Source organism: Odocoileus virginianus, chromosome 26 (genome assembly GCF_023699985.2).
Source record: "Odocoileus virginianus isolate 20LAN1187 ecotype Illinois chromosome 26, Ovbor_1.2, whole genome shotgun sequence".
Taxonomy (NCBI): Eukaryota; Metazoa; Chordata; class Mammalia; order Artiodactyla; family Cervidae; genus Odocoileus; species Odocoileus virginianus.
The window spans coordinates 29,203,490-29,224,841 of NC_069699.1; the positions used below are offsets into that span (position 1 = coordinate 29,203,490).

General features: G+C 42.6%; 1 protein-coding gene across 1 annotated transcript in view; it reads left to right on the plus strand.

The window, feature by feature from the left end:
• FRMD4B (FERM domain containing 4B) overlaps window positions 1–21,352 on the plus strand; it is a 353,626-nt gene that overhangs the window by 92,616 nt on the left and 239,658 nt on the right. The window contains exon 2 of the mRNA XM_070455691.1: window positions 13,290–13,417. The gene's annotated coding sequence lies outside the window, so the exon portion shown is untranslated. The remainder of the gene's footprint in view (window positions 1–13,289; window positions 13,418–21,352) is intronic.

Consider the following 21,352-nt stretch of genomic DNA (forward strand, 5'->3'; position numbering starts at 1 on the left):
CAGGGGAGCAGGTGACTCTTGAAAGTTTTTTCGGCGCAGAGGTCCACCGTCTTTTGGGTGTACTCGATTGAGGTGTAGGAGGGCCCACCTGGATCAGGATATTGAGGCCCAGGGGTTCATTCGCTGCCACCTCTTCCCCAGCTCCCTCAGCTGCACCGCAGTTCAGCCTGGGGGACCCCGAGTGGCCCGGGCTCCTGGGATGTGACAGCAGCCCAGACCCTGAGGCTGAAGGGCGATATTCTTGGCTTTTATTTACCCCCCCCCCCCTTTTTAAATAGATTTGATTTTGCTTTTATATTGAATTGTAGTTGACTTAACAGTTCTGTGTGTGTGTGTGTGTGTGTGTTTCGGTGTAGCTGAAAGGGATTTGCTTATGCCTTCACGCGTATCGGCTCTTATTCACCTTCTTTCCCACCCAGGTTCTTAGAGACTGGGTAGAATTCCCCGCGCTTTGCAGTAGGTGCTCCTTGATGGCCTGTATCATATATAATATTGTGTACGTGTGAATCCCTTCCTAAGTCCTCCCGAACCGCCCCATTTTACCCCAGTTCTTCCCCCGTGGGAACCACAGTTTCTTTTTGAAGTCTTTGAGTAAGTTTTCTTAATGAGTTCATTTCTATCAAACTCAGATTCCACTCCTAAGAGATGCCATAGTCGTTCTGTTGTTTTCTCTCCGACGTCCTTCAGTTAGCACGGTCATCTGCAGGTCCATCCGTGTGGCTGCAAAGGCTGCAAAGGTTCATTTCCCTGGCTGAGTCCTATGGCACTACGTGACCACATCTTCTTCCTCGGCGTCTGTCCAGGGAGCTCTCCGTTGCTTGCTTTGCCCATGGCGCTGCAGGGAACTTTGGGGTACCGGTGACTTTTCTAAGTATGGTTTTCCTTGGCCTCCAGGCCCAGAGGTGGGATTGCCAGGTCACTTGGTAGCGGTTTTTTGTCTTTTCAAGAACCTGCACACTATTTTTTTGTCTTGGCAGTTGCTCACTTTCATTCCTCAAAAAGAGGTAGGAGGGTTCTATTTCCTGCATGCCCTCCGTTTCCCACGTTAGTTGTGTATAGACTGTTTGGTGATGGCCATTTTGAGCGCTTTGAGATGTCCTGCTTCAGTTTTGATTCACAGCCTAAAAAATGGAGCATGTTTAAAATATGTGCTTTTGAGAAACCAAACAGAAGAAAAAAAGGAAAAACGGTGAGTTAAATCTAAACTGACCTCTGGAAATTGGCTTCCACGATCAGCTCTCTCTTGAATTCTTCTTCGATGACCTGCCCCAGGACGTGGCTTGAGGGCTCCGTGTCCTTTGGAGCCCGTAAGCTTTGAGACTCTTGAGCCACCAGAAGCTCCGCTCTGGCACTTGTAGTTCGAGAAAACGTCCACAAGGCGGCAGCACTTCTCCGCCCAGTATTTAGGGCGAGTTGGGCAACCAGAGCTCTAGAGAAAGTGGTGTCTTGAGTGGTAGCTTCCGGTAGAATGTGCTGGAAGAAAGAGCCCAGGCTTCGTGTCTGGATACTCTTTCCTCCATAGCGTCCCCTTTCCCAGAAATCCCAAGCCCCACCCGAACGGCGATGCTGATGGCGCTGTCATCCACAGGCGGTGTGACTCCCGAGGACGGAAGCTGCAGGCGGGAACCCCAGCCCCAGGAGGCCTGGGGAACAGGTGATGACTTTTCGAAGCTCTTCCGGCACAGAGGTCCATCGTTTTGTGGGTGTTCTCAACTTGCTCGAGATGTAGGAGAGCCCGCCGGAATCAGGGATTGGGTTCCCATCCGCAGGGGCCAGGCACTCCGGGGCCAAGGGGGGTTATTCGCTGGTGCCTCGTTCCCAGCTCCCAGCTGCTCCACACTTCAGCCTGGGGGACGCGGGGTGCGGGGGAGCGGGGACGGGGCTCGGTCCCCAGGAATACCAGTCCCTGAGGCATGCAGCGCCTGGCGTTTGTCCTTTTTTTATTTAAACGTTTTTTTTTTTTTTTAATTGCAGTATCATTCCTTTTGTTTCCCTCCTGGCTCAGTGGTAAAGAAGCCACCTGCTCATGGAAGAGAGGAAGGTTTGATCCCTGGGTCAGGAGGATCTCCTGGAGGTGGAAATGGCAACCCCTGCCAGTATTCTTTGGAGAAGGAAGTGGCAACCCACTCCAGTGCTCTTGCCCGGAAAATTCCATGGATGGAGGAGCCTGGTGGGCTGCAGTCCATGGGGTCGCAAAGAGTCGGACACGACTGAGCGACTTCACTTCCAGTATTCTTGCCTGGGAAACTCCGTGGCCAGAGGAGGCTGGTGGGCTACAGTCTGTGGCTTCACAAAAGGTTTGGACACCACTTTGCGATAAAGAACAACAACAACATTTTAAAGTAAATAGAAAGCTTCAGGCAATATTAGGAGCCAGCATTAAATCTTTGGGGAAAAGAAAAAGTGGCGGGCCCTAGGTGTCCACATTTTTGAATTCGCCATGTTATTATTTTTCTGTTGTCCATGACTAAACACTGTGCAATGGAGGGTGAAACGCCCCAGCACCCTCCCTGAGGTTGTTTCCCACCTTGTGTGTGTGTATGAAAGCACTTCTAAAAAACTCTTAAGACCTAGAGCTGGAGTCAGCCAACTTTTCTGAAGGACCAGATAGGCTGTGTTGCGAGTACTCAGGTCTGCATTATCCTGCAAAAGCAGCCCTAGAGGGTGTGTAAAAGAAAGAGCATGACTCTGTTCCAGTAAAAGTTTGCTTACAATAAATAATTTTTAAAAAAGAGTTTACTTACAAAAACCGGCAGAAGGTCCTGAGACTGTAGTCTGCTGAGTCCCTATTTAGGGAAAAGTGCAAATAATAGAAATTCCAGAAATATATGCCTTTTTTTTTTTTTTTAAGTAAAGTAGACTCACACTACATATGATTGGATGTATTTAAATTGTTGGTGACCATTGTGTGCTAGCTCATGTATAGTGGTGCACTCAGATAAGACTGACAGGCCCTTGGCTCCAAGGGTGTGTACTGCGTGAGACATACAGTGAACATCGTAAGTGCTCTGAGAGTCATAGGGGCTTGTGATAGACAGAAATCAGCATTCTAGTTAACTCTTGCAACCAACGCCCTGTTTATGGGCATTTAATTTCCTTAATTCTTTTCATTATAGTCTTCCCTGTCGTAAAGATTCTTAGGATTAAGTCTTTATGAAAAACCATCAGTTTTTACTTAGGCTAAAAATTTCTTAGAGTGGAATGCCTGAGTCAAAAGGCATACAATTTTTTTTTTCTAATCTTTTGCTAAGCATTATGTGTGTGCTCAGTCATGTCCGACTCTGTAACCGCCAGGCTCCTCTGTCCATGGGATTTTCCAGGCAAGAATACTGGAGTGACTTGTCATTTCCTCCTCCTGGGGATCTTCCTAACCCAGGGATTGAACTCTCGACTCCTGCGAGAGGACTCCTGCTCTGGCCGGCGAATTCTTTATCACTGAGCACCTGGGAAGCATTACCAAAGTCCTTTTAGAAAACTTATACCAACTTCCACTTTCACTTTACCTTCCCCCACTTCCTTGCTGCCTTTATGCAGCCAGATCAAGTTTCATAAATTCTGACAGTAAAATGAAAACACATAAATCTAACCCTTGAAACAGAATTAAAGAGACAGGGAATCATTCGTGGGAGAGGAGCCCTGTTTCAGATGTTTTGTCTCTAGGGTTTTCTGTGATCTGCTCCCTATGTCACAGTCAGAAGTAAATCTCAGAAGTTCTGTAGCGCTAGCCGACACCAGCTATTAACCGCCTTCACCGTGTGCCCGAAACCCTGGTAAGCCCTTCATGTGCCTCATCCGAATTAAGCCTCAGAACAAAATGGAATGGAGAAGCTTCAGATGGCCTGATGGTGGTGGAACTGGACCTCGACTGGGTCTCTTTGAACTTGAGCAGGAATCTCAAGCTGGCAGCCCCACCAATTGCTTTCTTTGGCTTGCACAGTGTGGGCCAGCCCAGTGTTTAAAAATTTGTTGACGTCGTTCCAAACATTTTGAAACTGGAAAATGTCCCACAAAATCTATATTTAAAACTTGAGAAAAATTGCAAGACCCGGGCACAGTGAGGTCACCCTCCCATGTGCTCACAATGGCTGGGTCCTGGGTGACTTCCACACAAGGAACGTGCCTTCTGATCATGATATTATTGAGCTGAGATTAGCGACCACTCAGAAATTCCTTCTCCTGCAAACCAATAGGAAGTCTGTGATTGGGACTCAACAGGGAGCTGCGGGGAGAATGCTTGCCTGTCTTCTTACCCAGGCCACTTCTTTTGTTTGCTTGCCCATGATCGTTGACCAGATGTTAGCAATGGGAGGAGACAGGATGGGGGAAGGGGGGAGGAGGCCAGTGTGGGTCCAGCCCCCCGACGTGACCCGGCCTGGCCTCCAGAGACGGGGCCACTTTAAACTTGCTTAGGGGAGGGTGTCTTCAGCTGCTGGGGGGACAGCCTGTAAAATGACTCTTGGTTTCTGGGTGTCTGCCTTCCTCTTCTAACCTCCATCTTTCTCATTCCTGTTTTATTCATCGCCTGAATTCCTTTTTAGTACGCGTCACCACACACTTCCCGGCCACGTGGGTCTCCCTCATCCATCTTACCTTAGACAATGAACTTGGGGGGCTTCCTTGGCGGTCTGGGGTATGAGTCTGAGCTTCCACTGCAGGCGGCGCAGATTCCATCCCTGGCTGGGGAACAGATTCCCCACCATGCCATGCGGTGTGGCCAAAAGAAGGTGGACTTGACCAGGACTTGCACGTGGCGGGTCGGATGTCTCTTGCAAGGGACATGCTCACAGCCTGGCTGTGTGGCCACCCTTCCCCTCTTGAGCGAGGCCGCCCATCGGCTTTCTGCTGGGAATGGCTCCGGCACTTGTTTAGCTCCTGACTCTGTGGCTGGAGGGCGAACTGGGGCTCCGCCAGACCTTGCGGCTCTGGGAGCCAGAGCTTGGCTCTGTCAGGTATTCACTTTGTGTTTCATTTAGTTAGAGCCATACAGTGCCACAAAGAAATCGCTTTTTTAAAGTATGGATCTGTGCTTTCTGTAGATTCAGAAACTCCTTGAGGCAGGAGGACAAAGGTCAAGGAGACTTCTAGAAGGTGCTCCCACCAGAGTCTTCATGCCAGCAGAGAGCTCTGAAAAGCACCCAGTCACATCTCTTCATGTCCATCCGTTCGAACCCCCCTTGCTCCCCAAGCCTAGCTGCCTGCGTCTGTCTTCAGCAGATGCCCCGTCTCCATGCATCTGGAACCACACTGTCCAGTGCAGAAGCCAGTAACCATGCATGGCTGCTGATAATCTGCAGTGTGGCCAGGCTCAGCTGACAGGTCGTGTAAACACAAAATGCACACAGGGTTCTAAGGCTTAGAACACAAAAAGATAGAATGGAAAGTGCTGCTTTAGTAAACTCTTATTGCTTTCAGGTTAAAATGACAGTATTTCGCTATACTGGGTTCAGTACATGGTTCTGTCTTTTATGTGGTTCTTTTGACTTTACATATGGACCGCTCACTGGTGGCTCAGTGGACTGTTGTAGCTGAGCTGGCTACGTCTCCCTGACGTGGCTACATCAAGCATGCTTCTTTATGACTTTGCTGTGTATCTGTTACTGATTGGTTGTAGGTTACAGCCTGTGTGTGTGTGCGCTCAGCTGTGTCCAACGCTTTGTGACTCCATGGACTGTAGCCCACCAAGCTCCTCTGTCTGTAGGATTTTCCAGGCAAGAATACTAGAGTAAGTAGCCATTCCCTTCTCCAGGGGTCTTCCCAACCGAGGGATTGAGTCTTTTGCATCTCCTGCATTGGCAGATGGGCTCTTTACCCCTGGAACCACCTGGGAAGCCTGTATACACATATATGTATTTGTGTGTGCATGGGTGTAAGAATAATATATATTCTCTGTTCCTCTAACTAGGTGGAAGACAGGACTAATGTCTCATTCCTCTGTCTCCTCACTCTCTGTCCTGCCCAGGTGCCACTTTGCTATTAAAGATCCAGTGTGTGTTTGGTCACAATTCTTTCATTCATTGGACAAATATTTGTCGAATTCAGACTCTGTGCCAGGTTTCCCTGGGAACTTAATGAGGCTTAACTCAATACCTGGCATAAGTAAAAGAAGGTAGAAATTATTAGCTTTGTTTTGCAAGATAAGGGGGTTGGGGTAAAAAGTTTAAGTGACTTGCTCAAGGTTACCTACTAGGCAAGTGGCAGGAAACAGGATTCCAACAGCCTTTTTTGCCTGGTTCCAAATGGTGTTCAGCATGACTCCTTCATCCCATTCCAGCTGCACCCTAAATCCTGTCTTCTTGTTTGTATATACAGTCTTCTTACACGGCTTCTTTTTTTGGATAATTTTCTGTATATGTTTATTTTATTCTTGGCTGTGCTGAGTCTTCATTTCTGCTCGGGCTTTTCTCTAGTTGTGGCAAGTAGGGCTGCTCTCTAGTTGCAGGGCACGGGCTCTAGAGCTCGGGGCGTCAGTAGCTGTGGGGCAAGGGCTTGGAGCAACTAAGCTCTGTGGCATGTGGAATCTCCCTGAACCGGAGGTCAAACCCATGTCCCCTGCGTTGGCAAGTGAATTCTTTACCCCTGAGCCAGCAGGCACGCCCTACAGTGCTTCTTAAGCAGGTGACAGTATACACCCTATTGTGCTCCTTTCCCAGTTTTAATCCAGTCAGTTGTTCCATGTCCGGTTCTAACTGTCGCTTCTTGACCTGTGTACCGGTTTCTCAGGAGACAGGTAAGGTCATGTGGTATTCCCATCTTTTTAAGAGTTTTCCACAGTTTGTTATGATCCACATAGTCAAAGGCTTTAGCATGTCAGTGACACAGAAGTTAGATGTTTTTGTGGAATTCCTTTGCTCTCTCTATGATCCAATGAATGCAGGCTGTTTGACCTCTGGTTCCTCTGCCTTTTCTAAATCCAGCTTGTATATCTGGAAGTTCTCAGCTGATGTACCGCTAAAGCCTAGCTTGAAGGATTTTGAACATAAACGCTACTACATGTGAAACGAGTGCAATTGTGCAGTAGTTTGAACATTCTTTGCCATTGTCCTTCTTTGAGATTGGAATGAAAACTGGCATTTTCCAGTACTGTGGCTGCTGCTGAGTTTTCCAAATTTGCTGACATATTGAGTGCAACACTTTAAGTATCGTTTAGGACTTGAAGTAGCTTAGCTGGAATTTCATCACCTCCGCTAGCTTTGTTCGTAGTGATGCTTTCTAAGGCCCACTTGACTTCACACTCCAGGATGTCTTGCTGTAGGTGAGTGATCACACCATCGTGGTTATCTGGGTCACAAAGACCTTTCTTGTATAGTTCTTCTGTGGATTCTTGCCACCTCTTCTTAATCTCTTCTGCTTCTGTTGGATGGGGGTTAAGAGATGGTATCTAGTAGATGCATTCATCAGCTTTTTTTTTTTTTTTTTTTACTGCCTGGAAGGTGATGATTATTTAAGAGTGAGAAACTCTTTGGGACTATGTGGTATAAAAAAATCATAATGGTTCCTGTGTGAGTGCCCCTAGAAGCACAATAAGCTCATTTTTATTAGAACTATTGTTTCTCAAAACAAATGGGTTAGAACATGACCTTGGTTGTCATCATGGGACTTCTCATACAGAGTTTGGCCTTTTCTATATAGTCAGTGTCTCTCATCAGTGTCTGTCTGGTTGTCTAATTTAAACTGAGTGGTTTTGTGGTGTTGAGTTGTGATGGGAATGTTAGAGTTAAATACATGGTGTTTTATTAATGTAGTGGCATTTATAGATCTTGGGAGGCCTTGGGGTGATGAAAATCTGAGTTATACATGGCATTAAGCAGAGTTATATAAAGCCTGTTGAATATTAATTTTGTAATGATTCATCTTACAGTTTTATGAGATTAGATATAAAAAGATACAGTGAATAATTGAGCCCATGATCTATAAAATGAAGTCTAGGGAAGAATAATTGGAAGGGAAAAGAGCAAAGCTTTTCCCTTCATTACTGAGATCAAGTTAATTCTGTCTGAGCCCCTTTCTTCAAATTCCAGTCCCCTAGTTTCTTAGAGCATTAGACGAGTGTACAGTGCAAAATACAAAGCAAATAAAATATGATATTTTCTGCCATATTACTGCCTTCATTATTTTTAGTTTAGCCTCTAAATATATTTGATCTTCATGATCTGAATATTTCATGACTGTTAGTAAATGTTTTTCCAAGTTCTGTTTTTCAAAAATTGTTTCTAAAATAAAGCAAGTTCTTACACATGAAATATTTATATCTCTTACCTCGCAAATTGCCCTTTACAGAAGTCGTAGAACTGGGCAACAAGCATGTTAAGAAATATTCAACATTATTAGCCCCATATTCAAACCATAATGAAATACCACCTCATACCTATTAAAATGGACAAAATTAAAAGACTGACAATACCAAGTGTTGGTGAGGACTTGGAGCAACTGAACTCTCATATCCTGCTGGGAGGAATGTAAAATGGTAAAGCTACGTTGGAGCATGGTTTTCATTTTCTGTAAAATTAATATACCCTATCATAGGATCTAGCCATTCTATTCCAAAGTATTTACAGAAAAAAAAGGATATGGCATTGCGTGTGTGTGTGTGTGCGCGCGTACGCACGCATACACACTTTCAATCCCTCAGTCGTATCTGACCCTTTTCAACCCCATGGACTTTAATCCTCCAGGCTCTTTTGTCCTTGGAATTTTCCAGGCAAGACCACTGGTGCGGGTTGCCATTTCCTACTTCGGGGATCTTCTTGATCCAGGGATCGAACCTGAGCCTCTTGAGGTGCCTGCATTAGCAGGTGGATTCTTCACCACTGTGCCACCTGGGAAACGTGTGTGTGTGTGTGTGTGTGTGTATTTGTACACATACACATGTGTAATAATATGGATGTGCCTCAGAAATATGCTGAGTGTAAGGAGCCACATGCAAAAAAGAAAATTCAGACTGTCTGATTTAATTTGTATGAAATTGTAGAAAAATATGCATCACTATATCGTGACAGGAAGGACATCAGTGGCTTCCTGGAGCAGAGATGGGAGATAAAGGGGAGAAAGGAGGGTGGAAGGATGTGGTGGAACTTTTCAGGGGATGCTGCTGCTGCCAAGTCACTTCAGTTGTGTCCGACTCTGTGCGACCCCATAGACGGCAGCCCACCAGGCTCCCCCGTCCCTGGGATTCTCCAGGCAAGAACACTGGGGTTGGTTGCCATTTCCTTCCCCAATGCATGAAAGGAAGAGTGAACGTGAAGTTGCTCAGTTGTGTCCGACTCTTAGCGACCCCATGGACCGCAGCCCACCAGGCTCCTCTGTCCATGGGATTTTCCAGGCAAGAGTACTGGAGTGGGGTGCCATTTCCTTCTCCGTTTCAGGGGATAAGACATGCTATATCTTGATTGAGGTGGTAGGTACAGGAGTGTGTTTATATGTCAAAAATCAACTGACTGAACCCTTAAAATAGGAGTGTATTTTATTGTATATAAATTGTACCTCAAAAAGGTTGGTTTTGAAAATGCCTTTTGCATTTTCTCTCTTGTTGTTTCATTAGCATCTCTAGATGATCTAAGATCTTGATTCTAAATCAAGTTTCCATATTTACTCATTGTGGGATCGCAAATCTCATACTCACATATATAAAACAGGTATAATTAGTACATCAGGCCAAGCTTTTGGAACTTCCCTGAGAAACAAGAGATGATGAATGTGTCAAACTGATTTCTGAATCATGATACTATGCAGAAAATCGGCCATCACTCTCACTCTAGTTCACTCTGCAAATTAAAGTGAAATTACCTTGAGAGGAGGCCCATCTAAAATTTCAGATAGTTGATCCTCTTATCTGGGCCCCAAATGAGCCCTCCTTATACTGAATGCCTGGCTAGAGCACAGAGAACCTCCTAGCAAGCTTCATTAGCACTTGAAAAATGCAAAATCCTTTTGCCTCAGCCCATGTGACATACCCCTCAACCCACTCAGACCCTGAGCCCTTCACTTCCGACGGTGACAACCTACACAATTGTTCCCCTAAGTCAAGACACTCTTTACAAGTCATCTTCGCTTGTCAGCAAGGTCTTAAGTTTAATTTGACATCTTTGAAGAATCTTGTTTCCAGAGCAATGAACTCTGTGTTGGAGGCTGACCTGGTTGTGAGGTGACAGTGAAGATACTCATAGAGAGAGGTGTCTCTTCTGAAAATTAACAACTTGTCTTCTAAGCAAGGGATTGACTTTGAAGGGACAGACAGGATTGAAAAGTTGGGTCCTGATTTAATCTGAAGCATTCATTTGATTAAAAGTCACTGCGTTAAAAAAAAAAAGTCACTGCGTGTCTACTATGAGCTTTGTTCTAGGCTCTGGACCTTTAGCATTGAATAAGACAAGCAAGCTCTTCCTTCTGCATTCTCGCTGGGGAAGGAAACCAGTGGTCAAACTGTGTGTCTTTAGGATCCTATGGGACATCATCAGGGGGAAAGAATCACACAAATGCAGATTGATAGTACTTAGGATAGAGTGGTCAGGGAAGGCCATTGTGTTGGGTTGGAATGATGAGATGTAGCCAGCTCTGGGACAACCTGGAGAAACAAATCTAAGTAAGCAGTGGGGACAGCAGATGAGAATGGCTTGGCAAAGGCAGGAAGGAAAAGGAGGCCAGTGTGAGAAATACTGACGGCGAGAGAGGATTGTCAGGACATGACGTTTGAGAGATGAAGAGGGGGTGGAGTTTATGTTTTATTCTGTGAAAATCAGAAGACACTGAAGAGTTTTCAGCGAGGGAGGAAAACGAGCTCATATATAAATATGGCCACTATGAGAAGAAGTGAGTGACCCGGGGCCAGGGGTGCAGTTAGAAGCATGGCTGTGGAAGTAGTCTCAGGGAGAGATGCTGGGGGCTTGGATGAGGAATGGCACTGGGGAAAAGGAGAGAAGAACAGATAGATGGGATGTGTTTTAGAGGTAGTGCTGCAAGGATTTGATGAATGGGAAGTGGGGTGATGAAGAGAAAGGATGCATAGTTTTATGGTCAGAGCAACCAGGAGGTGATGGGGGTCTTACTTGGGAGACCACCTGGAGTGATTGGTTAGGGTGTCTGCATCCTTTGTCTGCCATCAGAGCAGTGACTGAATTGCTCTGAAGGCCGAAACAGCAAAAGTATTTGTAAATATTCTGGAATGGGGACTGTGTTTGTAGAGACTGTGTAATCTCCTTTTTGTGATTCTCCAGACGTGCTAATAAGCGGGTGCTGGAAATGTCATGATCTTCTAATCACAGCCTTCTTTTACTAAAACCATTTTCAGCAGACGCCAGTTCGGGGCAAGATCCAAACCCTTTCTGGCTTCTGTTGTTTACTTCTGGCTTTAGTGTTGGCAGGCCACTGTTCAGGGCGTGCTAACTGGGAGTGGGAGGGGGGCTCTGAGGATTTTACTTTTGCTCTGGGAGACTTTGGGGGAGGTTGCCTGTTTTTGTTAATTATGGCTTATGAATTACTTTGTCAGAAAGTTTGAAACCCAGAAGTCTAATAAAATTACAAGGTATTGTTAAATGTTTAAGTCTGCTAATTTCTCTGTGTAGTAGGAGATTTGGGCTGAGACTGGCTCTTTGGGCTGTTTAGTTTCATGCTTATCTTGTATAGTCACAGGTTCTTCCTTGGTGGCTCAATGGTAAGGAAGCCGCCTGCTAACGCAGGAGACCTGGGTTTGATCCCTGGGTCAGGAAGATCTTCTGGAAAAGGAAATAGCAATCTGCTCCAGGATTCTTGCCTGGGAAATACCATGGACAGAGCAGCCTGCCAGGCTACAGTCCATGGGGTCGTAAAAGAGGCAAGCATGACTTAGTCACTAAAGAGCAGAGAGTCACAGATACAATTTTGCCTGTTAAAGCAAATTTTGCATTTGTTTCATACAGTCTGTTGATAAGCATGTGTTGAGATGTTGTTTTATATTCATGGAGAGTCATATAGTAAGTTTAGTACTGGAATACAAGCATCTTAGCTTGTGAAAATGAGTAACAGAAATTTTATCTTTTAAAATAAATTATTCTTTTCTGTTATGAAAATAGTATAAGATCATCCTAAAAAAAAATTTGGAAGGTGTACAATAAAACTTGGCCATAGCCCAATCACAGAGAACTCCACGCGAAGTTGAAGCTTCTCTTGAACTGGAAGGGCTGGAAGGGGCTTGTTCTTTGATTTGCACCGATGTCTCACTTTGCATGTGAAGAAACCATCTGAATGGAAAGGTCAGAGCCTTGAGAATGGGCTCTCCTGTATATTTCAAGCTCTCAGCAACATTCTTTTACAGAAGGTGCAAGCCAGCATGGCTAAGCACAAGCCACAGAGCTCTGGGGTTAGAATTAAAGAAACAGATCGTATATGGGGTCAGGTTTGTTCTCTGCTTCTGTTAGAAAATTCATCCCAAGGCAATGATTAGGGGAAAGGGGGCAAAGATGCTTGTGATGGAATTAGACCAACTTCCTGTTGTCGCCTTCCACCTCACACCTGCTTCCAAATCTAAAAGGAATTGAGGGTCGTACAGGCCGGGCTCGGGGGTGCTTTGGGGTTCATTTACTGAACCAGGTGGCAGAGTGATGAATGAATACCACGTCCACTTTCTCTGCCCGCCTTGTCTGATCTTCACTCCCTGCTCCATGTGAAAGAGTTGGAGCCCACCGTTGACGAGAGAGAGCTGTGCTTCCTGACTCAGGGAGAGCTTCTGGGGAAAAACTGTTTTCTTTATAGGGAGAATGACAAATCCATATAAATGAGTGTATTTTATGGTGCAGTACACACACACACACACACACACACACACACACACACCCCATTTCATCAGTATTCATGACACGCACTTCATTCCCTCCACAACTGACATCTGTTAAAAACGAGATTCGGGAGTGCCATCCTGGTTTCAGCATTTCTGAGACACACATTCCGAGGTGATATTTTATTGAGTTCCCCCCCACTCTGACAGCCCTGATTTTACAACTGACTTTAGGTAACTTTTAGTGCTTCAGCATCTCCTACAAAGACAGAAGCCTAACACTCTGTATTCAATGGAAGGCAGGACATGAGAAGCCACATCCGTTTCAAATCTTTAGTTGTTAAAGAGGGTGGCCTCTTTTCCTCTGTATTTTGAGATAGCTCTATTCTAAATCTCCTAATTAAGTGAATTTCTAAAACTGTGATTCAACTGTAGCCAACCAAAGGAAAATTGGAAATACATTAGAAGTGTCCCTGGTGTGAGATTTCTGGTCCTTTCCTCTGTGCTTACAGACATCAAGGAGCTGCTCTGTTCTGTGTTCCAGGTTTTGATGAGAAATCCAGAAGAAAGAATGTGTGAAGGAAGAAGATGACATCTGTGCCTGGCCAACAATATCCAAAGATTATTCCAGTGAAAACAAAAGGAAGGCAAGACCAAACTTTCTAGTTCAAGGTAGGTGGACATCTCGGTAAATGCTGAACTCAGATATGTTTTACAGGAAAGTGGGTTTATGAATGTTTGTGAGTGTACGTTCACTTGTCAAGTGGGGATAGAATATGACATATGGTATGACCTACTGTCAAAACCTCTGAGTTACGAACAATGGGAAGAAAATCAGTAAATGCAGTTAGCCCTCTCCTCTCACATAAAAGCTAAGTTCCCAAAAGTTAAATAATAGATTACATTTTACAAAGGGATTCTCTCCTCAGAAAGAAAAGCAAGCCAAAAGTAACAATGTTCTAATTCTACTGTGCCACAGATACATTTCCTACAACATATTTCTAATATTTCATTTGCATGCTTGAAAAATTTTCATTCTATTTGCAGCTGAATATTTGACCAATTTAAGTCCAGTGTACAGTTGAACAGCACTAATGATTGTTTTATGCATGCAATGATTTTCTTCCTTAGCTTACTGGTAGTGAAGATGTGCTTTATATCTTTTATGTCAATACTTCGGTTTATTTTTTTTCTACTTTTCATTGCTTTTTTGGAATACAATGAGGAGGAAAATGAAATATTTCAATGGTTGCCCCAGCCTTGCCATAGTGATGACAGTGTGATAGAGATCAAATATAAGTAGCATTTCTGTGTGATTTCTCAGGATTTTTCTTCGTTAGCCAATCTCAGTAATTCATATTTGATAGGCATATTTGAAGGGTAATTCATATTTGAAGAGTATTGATGAATAACGTGCAAAAAGTGTGAATTGTGCACAAGTAGATTGTGCAACAGTTAAAGACAGCTTTTTCCTGATTTTCTCAAAATGCTGCCTCTAGTGAAATTAACGAGAGGATTGCAATTTCTGCATGCTGGCCCCTGGCAGCAAGACTACCCTGCAGCCAGACTCCCTTCTCACGACCTGTGTGACTGCGGTGAAAATGATGTGTCTTCCTTTGCCTCGGTTTCCTCAACTAGAAGAGGATGGGTGGATGAAATGAGTTAAAAGAAATGAGGCACTTGGACAAAGGCCGAGCGTATAAAGAGTGCTCAGTAATTATTAGCTGGTTTATTTTCATCGAATGAAAAATACTTTGAAAATAGACATTTTCAGTTTGTTTTTTGGAAGGTAGAGATGTGGGAAAGCCCAGAAGACATCAGGGAAGCGGAGGGTGACATGTCTAACCCGGGGGCTGCCGGGCCCCAGGCTGAGATGCAGGAATGTTACAGGGATGCTCAGTGCATTTCTCAGAGTCTCACTGATTTCAGTGCCTTGGGAAGTGTTGGAGAATATAGACTTAAATGATGTCGGAGCTCATGAAGTCACAGATAGGATCGGCTCGGCCCCTGGCTGTGATCTGTAAAGCTTGGTGTGACTTGACCCGCCCTGACCGTCCTCCCAGCCTTACCCAGGAGTGCCTTGTGCTCACTCCTGCCTCCTTCCCGACCCTCTAATCACACCAGCTCTTTGCACTTGGAGCCTCTGCCCACACTTCCTAGTGTAGCCTGGCACCCAATTCCCGGACTTTTCCTTCAATCTCAAACTGGAGTTTCTCTGGCTTCTCTACCCAGAAGGGCCTCTTTGTGAGTTTATTTCCAAAAACATCATCCTCACTGACAGTCTCATCAACACGGAATGTAGGAGCTTTTCTGTCCACATCCTTGCAACAAGGTGTGTTCAAGTATGTCTTCATCCTTGCTGGTCTGACAGATGATGAGCTTGCTTATTTAAAGTTGGTATGAGGGAGGATGTGAAGGTGTTCAGTGAGGACCGAGGTTAATCACTCATTTACTCATCTTCAGAGCCTCTTTCCTTTTCTTTTTTTTTTTTTTTAACACATCATTGTATATAAACTATTCTTCAATTAAAAAAAAGAACCTGTTTCCACTCATGATTATTGGGAGTTCTTTTCGTTATTTGACTCTTCAGGTATTTTTCACCTGCCTTTTCTTACTGGAAAGTAGAAAATCACATAAGTTCTTTGAAGCCCAAGATGGCGTTTGCCTTTTCACAGTGGTATTCTGAGATTCTGATCCAGCAACTGCAGTATATGAAGTTTTCAATAAAACATTTTGGGAGTGAAAGAATGAATGAGCTAGACAGCCCCCCTGCCCTCAGGAGCACAGGTCTCGTAAATGAAATAGACGATTGCTCTACAGTGTTAGAGGTTCAGAAATAGCGTGGGGGAAAAAATCAATGGGTCTCACAAAAAATTAGGCTCATGTAGGCAGGACTGATATTCTAAGTATTAGCAAGCAGTCAGCACAAATAAGGATCAAGTTGAACAGGCATGGGCCATGGTGTTGACTTTTCAGTTGCTGGGTTGTGGGGAGGTGGAGAGGAATTCAGAGGTGATGCTCAGGACAGTGATCTGTTGTCAGCCACTGTGGAGGAAACCTCAGTATTTTAATGTCAAGCACAGCTGCATGCGTATATCTCTACTATATTTCAGCACCCCTGATTATAGACATTTGATTCCCCTTAGGTGAAACATCAAGAACAGGGAAATTTGTAGAGACGAGAAGTAGTTTAGTCATTACCTGGAGCTGGGATGGGTTCCCAAGTGGCTCTGAGATAAAGAATCCACCTACCAACGCAGGTTCGATCCCTGGGTTGGGAAGATCCCCTGGAGAGGGAACAGGCTCCCCTCTCCAGTTTTCTTGCCTGAAGAATCCCATGGACAGAGGAGCCTGGTGGGCTGAGAGGGATTGCAGAGAGTCAGACATGACTGCAACTGAGCACACACTCATGGAGCTGGGATAAGGGAAGATGAGAGTTGATGATTAATGGATACTATTTGGAGTGATGAGAAAGCCTTGGAAATAATGGTCTCGTTTGTTGTACAACAGTGTAAATGCAATTAATACCGCTAAAACAGTTAAAAATGACAGCGGGAATTCCCTGGTGGTCCAGTGGTTAGGACTCCATGCTTCCACTGGAGGTAGCGTGGGTTCAATCCCTGGTCAGGGAATTAAGATCCCACATGCCATGCAGCGTGACCAAAAAAATTAAAAGAAAAATAATCTGCATGTTCTGATGATTCTAAAACGATGCTATTAAAAAATGATTGAAGTGTCAGTTTTATGTCATGTATATTTTACCATAATTTTTTAAAACTTTGAAAAAAAAAGCTAATGAATAGTCAAAATAAAAGCAGGAAATACATGCATGCATACCCACACATACTGTATAGACTGGAAAGATGAGTTTAGATTGTTGAAGGTCGTTGTGTCTAACAGATGGAATTGAAGGAAGAGCATAAGAAAGTTTCGTCACATATACTTGGTTATTTTTGGCATTTTTCACAGTGAGCGTATATTTAATCATTTTTTTAATTGAAGATTTTTTTAACAAGTTGGCCTGTGGTAAAATCTTGAAGTTGGTATGATATTCTAGCTCGTACAACCAAAATAATCCCAAAGGTATGTTTGCAGTCGAACTTGAGGCATCTAACATCCCTGCTGCAATGTTTAACCTAGAGTGAGAATCTAATTATAGTTTAAAACAAAAAATGGTTTTCCTTTTCTAGATTAAATTACATCTTGCAGAAAAGAAGCCTCTCGCTATATATAAAATTTGGTTTTCTGACTCCCTCAGTGAGGACTGAGTCTTCTATCTAGTAATTTACTGTAAAGAAGATGCTTCTGTGTATAGTTTTACATCCCTTCTTTTGGTATTTAAGGCACTTTGGTTATAAAAAAAATGAGCCTCAATCTCAGAACTAAAAATTATTATGCATAATAAGAGATTTTTTAAAACCCTAATAGATTGTTGCAGAAAATACCACTTTAATGGGTCACCCATTACATAAACAGTTTAAAACCTATAATGAGATCATACATTTATGTAAGTAAAGGGAAAACATGAAAGAATGCACTCACCGGAGTACTCAGTTTGGTAACCTCAAGGAGATTGTCTGATGGATGGAATCAGATGAAAGATTATTTATGTTTCTTCATATCCCTGTGTATTATTGAATTATTGTAATTAGGCCTTTTCTTAATTGCTTTATTAAGGTAAAGCTGACCTAAAAGAAACTGCACTTATTTAAAGTATAAATTTTGAGGAAAAAAACTTTTTGTAAATATATGAGGAGATGGTTGTTAACTAAGCTTATTTGGTAATTATTTTCCAATATATGTTTGTCAGGTCATCAGGCAGCACATCTTAAATTTATTCAGAGCTGGATTTCAGTTATATCTCAATAAAACCAAAGAGAGAGAGAGAGGTGGTAGAATTATTAAATGGACAAATTATTTTCAAATATAATTAAGACAGAGGATCCTCAGAGAACTATAAATATCTTGCTTTGTATTGGATGTTCAGCTCCCCTTAGGCAGTAAGAGAAAGCAGCAGCAGTCAAAGCCCCACAAAATAGAAAGATTAAGTGTACAATTTGGTGTTTTGACCTACACATATACCCACAAAACCATCACCATAATCAAGATGGTGAAAACTTGAAAAAGTGAAAGTGTTACTCAGTTGTGTCCGACTGTGTGACCCCATGGACTGCAGCCCACCAGGCCCCTCTGTCTGTGGAATTCTCCAGGCAAAAATACTGGAGTGGGTTGCCATTTTCTTCTCCAAGGAATCTTCCTCACCCAGGGATCAAACCTGGGTCTCCCACATTGCAGGCAGACTCTTTGCCAACTGAGCCATAGGGAAGCTTAGTGAAAACTTACTTCATTCCAAAACATTTCTCCTTTGGTAATCCCAGCCCCAGTCTTGCTCCAGGCAACTGCTGATCTTGTTTCTATCTCTCTCCGGTAGTTGGTTTTTCATATAAATGAAATCATACAGTACATAATATTTTTCTTTAGCATCTTTCACTCAGCATAATTATTTTAAGATTCATCCATGCTATAATGTGTATGGATATTTCATTCCTTTTTATCATTGAGTTGTATTCCGTTGTATGTATAAAGTCCCATTTGTTTGTTTATTCACCGTTAGTAGACATTTGAATTGTTTCCAGATTTTCACTACTAAGAATAACGTTATCATGAACATTCATGTACAAGTCTCCATATGGACGTATACTTTCATTTCTCTTAGGTAAATAGCTAAGGGTGGAATGCCTGGATCATATAATAAATGTGTGTTTAACTTGTTAACAAATTTTCCAAAGTGGCTGTACCATTTTACATCCCTACTTGCACTGAATAAGAGGCCCAGTTCCTCCATATCTTGTCATTATTTGGTGTGGTCAATCTCTTTCCATTTTATCCATTCTAATATTAAAGTAGTAGTAACTCATTGTAGTTTCAACTTGCAATTACTTAACGACAAATGATGTTGAATATCTTTTCATGCTCTTACTTGTCAGCTGTGTATCTTCTCCGTGATTGCCTTGTTCAGTATTTTGTGCATTTTTTTTCTTGGGTCATTTGTTTTCCTAATGAGTTTTCAGAGTTCTTTTTGTATATTCTGGATACAAATCCTTTATCAGATATATGCTTTGCAAAGATTTACTCTCAGTCTTGAGCTTGTTTTTTCTTTTTCTCAACAGTGTGTTTTGAAGAGAAGAAGCTTTCATTGTGTTTTTTTAAAATTGTAATTTGAATTATGACAGGAAGGGACACTTAAAGATATTTGTCAGTCCTAAGAATTTTTTTCTTATAGATACCCCCACATTATATCAAGCATATTAAAATGCATGTGTATTATCAAGTGTGAAACAGATCGCCAGTCCAGGTTGGATGCATGAGACAAGTGCTCGGGGCTGGTGCACTGGGAAGACCCAGAGGGATGGGATGGGGAGGGAGGTGGGTGGGGGGTTCAGGATGGGGAACACATGTAAATCCATGGCTGATTCATGTCAATGTATGGCAAAAACCACTACAATATTGTAAAGTAATTAGCCTCCAACTAATAAAAATAAATGGAAAAAAAATTTTAAAAAGCTAGTTTGCTATAAAAAAGTAAAATAAAATGCATATGTATCCCACATTAAAAAGAATTTCTTACTCTATACATGTTTAACAATTCTAGAATTTTGCTTTTGAAATTATTTTTTTCAAAAACCTCATTTGTTATTTATTACTTTTCAGGACTTATCATGCAGCCTTGATGATTCATGCCTTGTAAAATATCAAACCTAAAACTTATTTTTAAAAATAATGTAATTTATGAATACTAGTTTATCAACTTATGAAGTGGACATGTTAACTTTTACATATATCAAGTTAAATATTTATTACCTTAGATTGGGTAGTTTCTTTTCATATTTAAATGCCAGTAGGTTTGTTTGCTTTTTTAGCTCTTTAGTATAATTTTTCTTAGTTTCTGGAAAATGTGTCTTTTCCAGACTTTGAATAAAACAGTCTGGTTAAAATACATTTGCAAAAAATAGAATAATAATTTTAAAGTAACACTAAAAAATTTTTAAACATAAAAAAGAAACAGATAATTTAAACATTTTCTGAAACGTTAAATAAACAGTTATTAATTGTGAATAATAGGATTTGAAATAGATTACCTCGAGTCTGACTGGCATTTAGAACACTAAACCCTGAGGAATTTTATGTGTTTCTGCTATTATTTGAATTTCCTGCTGAAGTTTGGTTAAAACCAACAAAGAGACTCTTCTTAGTCTCTGACATCTCACAAAATGATGGCTCTTATTTTTTTCTTTATTTTCTTCTTTTTCAGAATTCACTATTTGTTTTAAAATGTATGCCTGATTTTTGTAAAAGTATGCAGAGTTAAAAGTATTTTGTGATGTTGACAATTAAGAGCTCTCACCATCCATACCTCAAAGTTAACTATTAAACATTTTTAATTAAAATAGACCCCAGATATGTGTCCTTTCTTCCCCTTCCAAGCAAGGAATAACTTTAAAATTATCAAAGATGCATATGTATATAGGAAAATCTAAATGTCAGATGATGGGAGCTAGTGACTGAAGTCTGTGTTCTTCTCATGAAACTCTGCTTGAAGATCATTTAAAAATGTTAAGAGCTTGACATTACTAGTCATTCTGTGCATGTGTGTTAGTCGCTCAGTCATGCCAACTCTTGGCAACCCCGGGAACTATGTGGCCCGCCAGGCTCCTCTGTCCATGGGATTCTTCAGGCAGAAATACTGGAGTGGGTTGCAGGAAATGCAAATCAAAACCACAGTGAGGTACCTCTTCACATGGATTAGAATGGCTATAATATATATAAAAAAGTGTTGATGAGGCTGTGGTGAAATCAGAAACTTTTGCACTATTGATTGGGATGTAAAATGATGTAGTTATTGTGGAAAACAGTATGCAGTTTCTTCAAATGGAATATTTTTCATTTTTCTTCCTTTAAAAGGAAGGAAATTCTGACACATGGCAGATATGGACAAACCTTAAAGACAGTATACCAAAGGAAGTAAGCTAGATACAACAGGAGAGATATCATAGGATTCCATTTATATGAAGTATCTGGAGCAGTCACATTCTTAGAGACAGAAAGTGGAATGGTGGTTATTGGAGGCTGGCGGAGCGGGAAGCAGGGAGTTACTGTTGAGTGGGTACAGTGTCATCTGCGATGATGAAAACCTTCTGGAGATGGATTGCGATGATAGTTGCTATCTTGTGTGTGTGTTAGTCACTCAGTCGTGTCCGACTCCTTGTGACCCCATGAACTGTGGCCCGCCAGGCTCTTCCTTCCATGGAATTCTCCAGGCAAGAGTACTGGAGTGGATTGCCATTTCCTTCTCCAAATTGCAATCTTAAAAATGATTAAAATGGTGAGTTTTATATATGTGCATGGGTGGTTCACACATGCTTCAAATCGCTTCAGTCATGTCTGACTCTTCGCTGCCCTATGGACTGGGTGGTCCTGTGGGAAACCCCCAGGCGTCTCTGTCCACGGGATCCTCCAGGCAAGAATACTAGAGTGGATTACTACCATGCCTCCTTCAGGGGGTCTTCCCGGCCCAGGGATCCTTCCATCTCCTGCATTGGCAGGCAG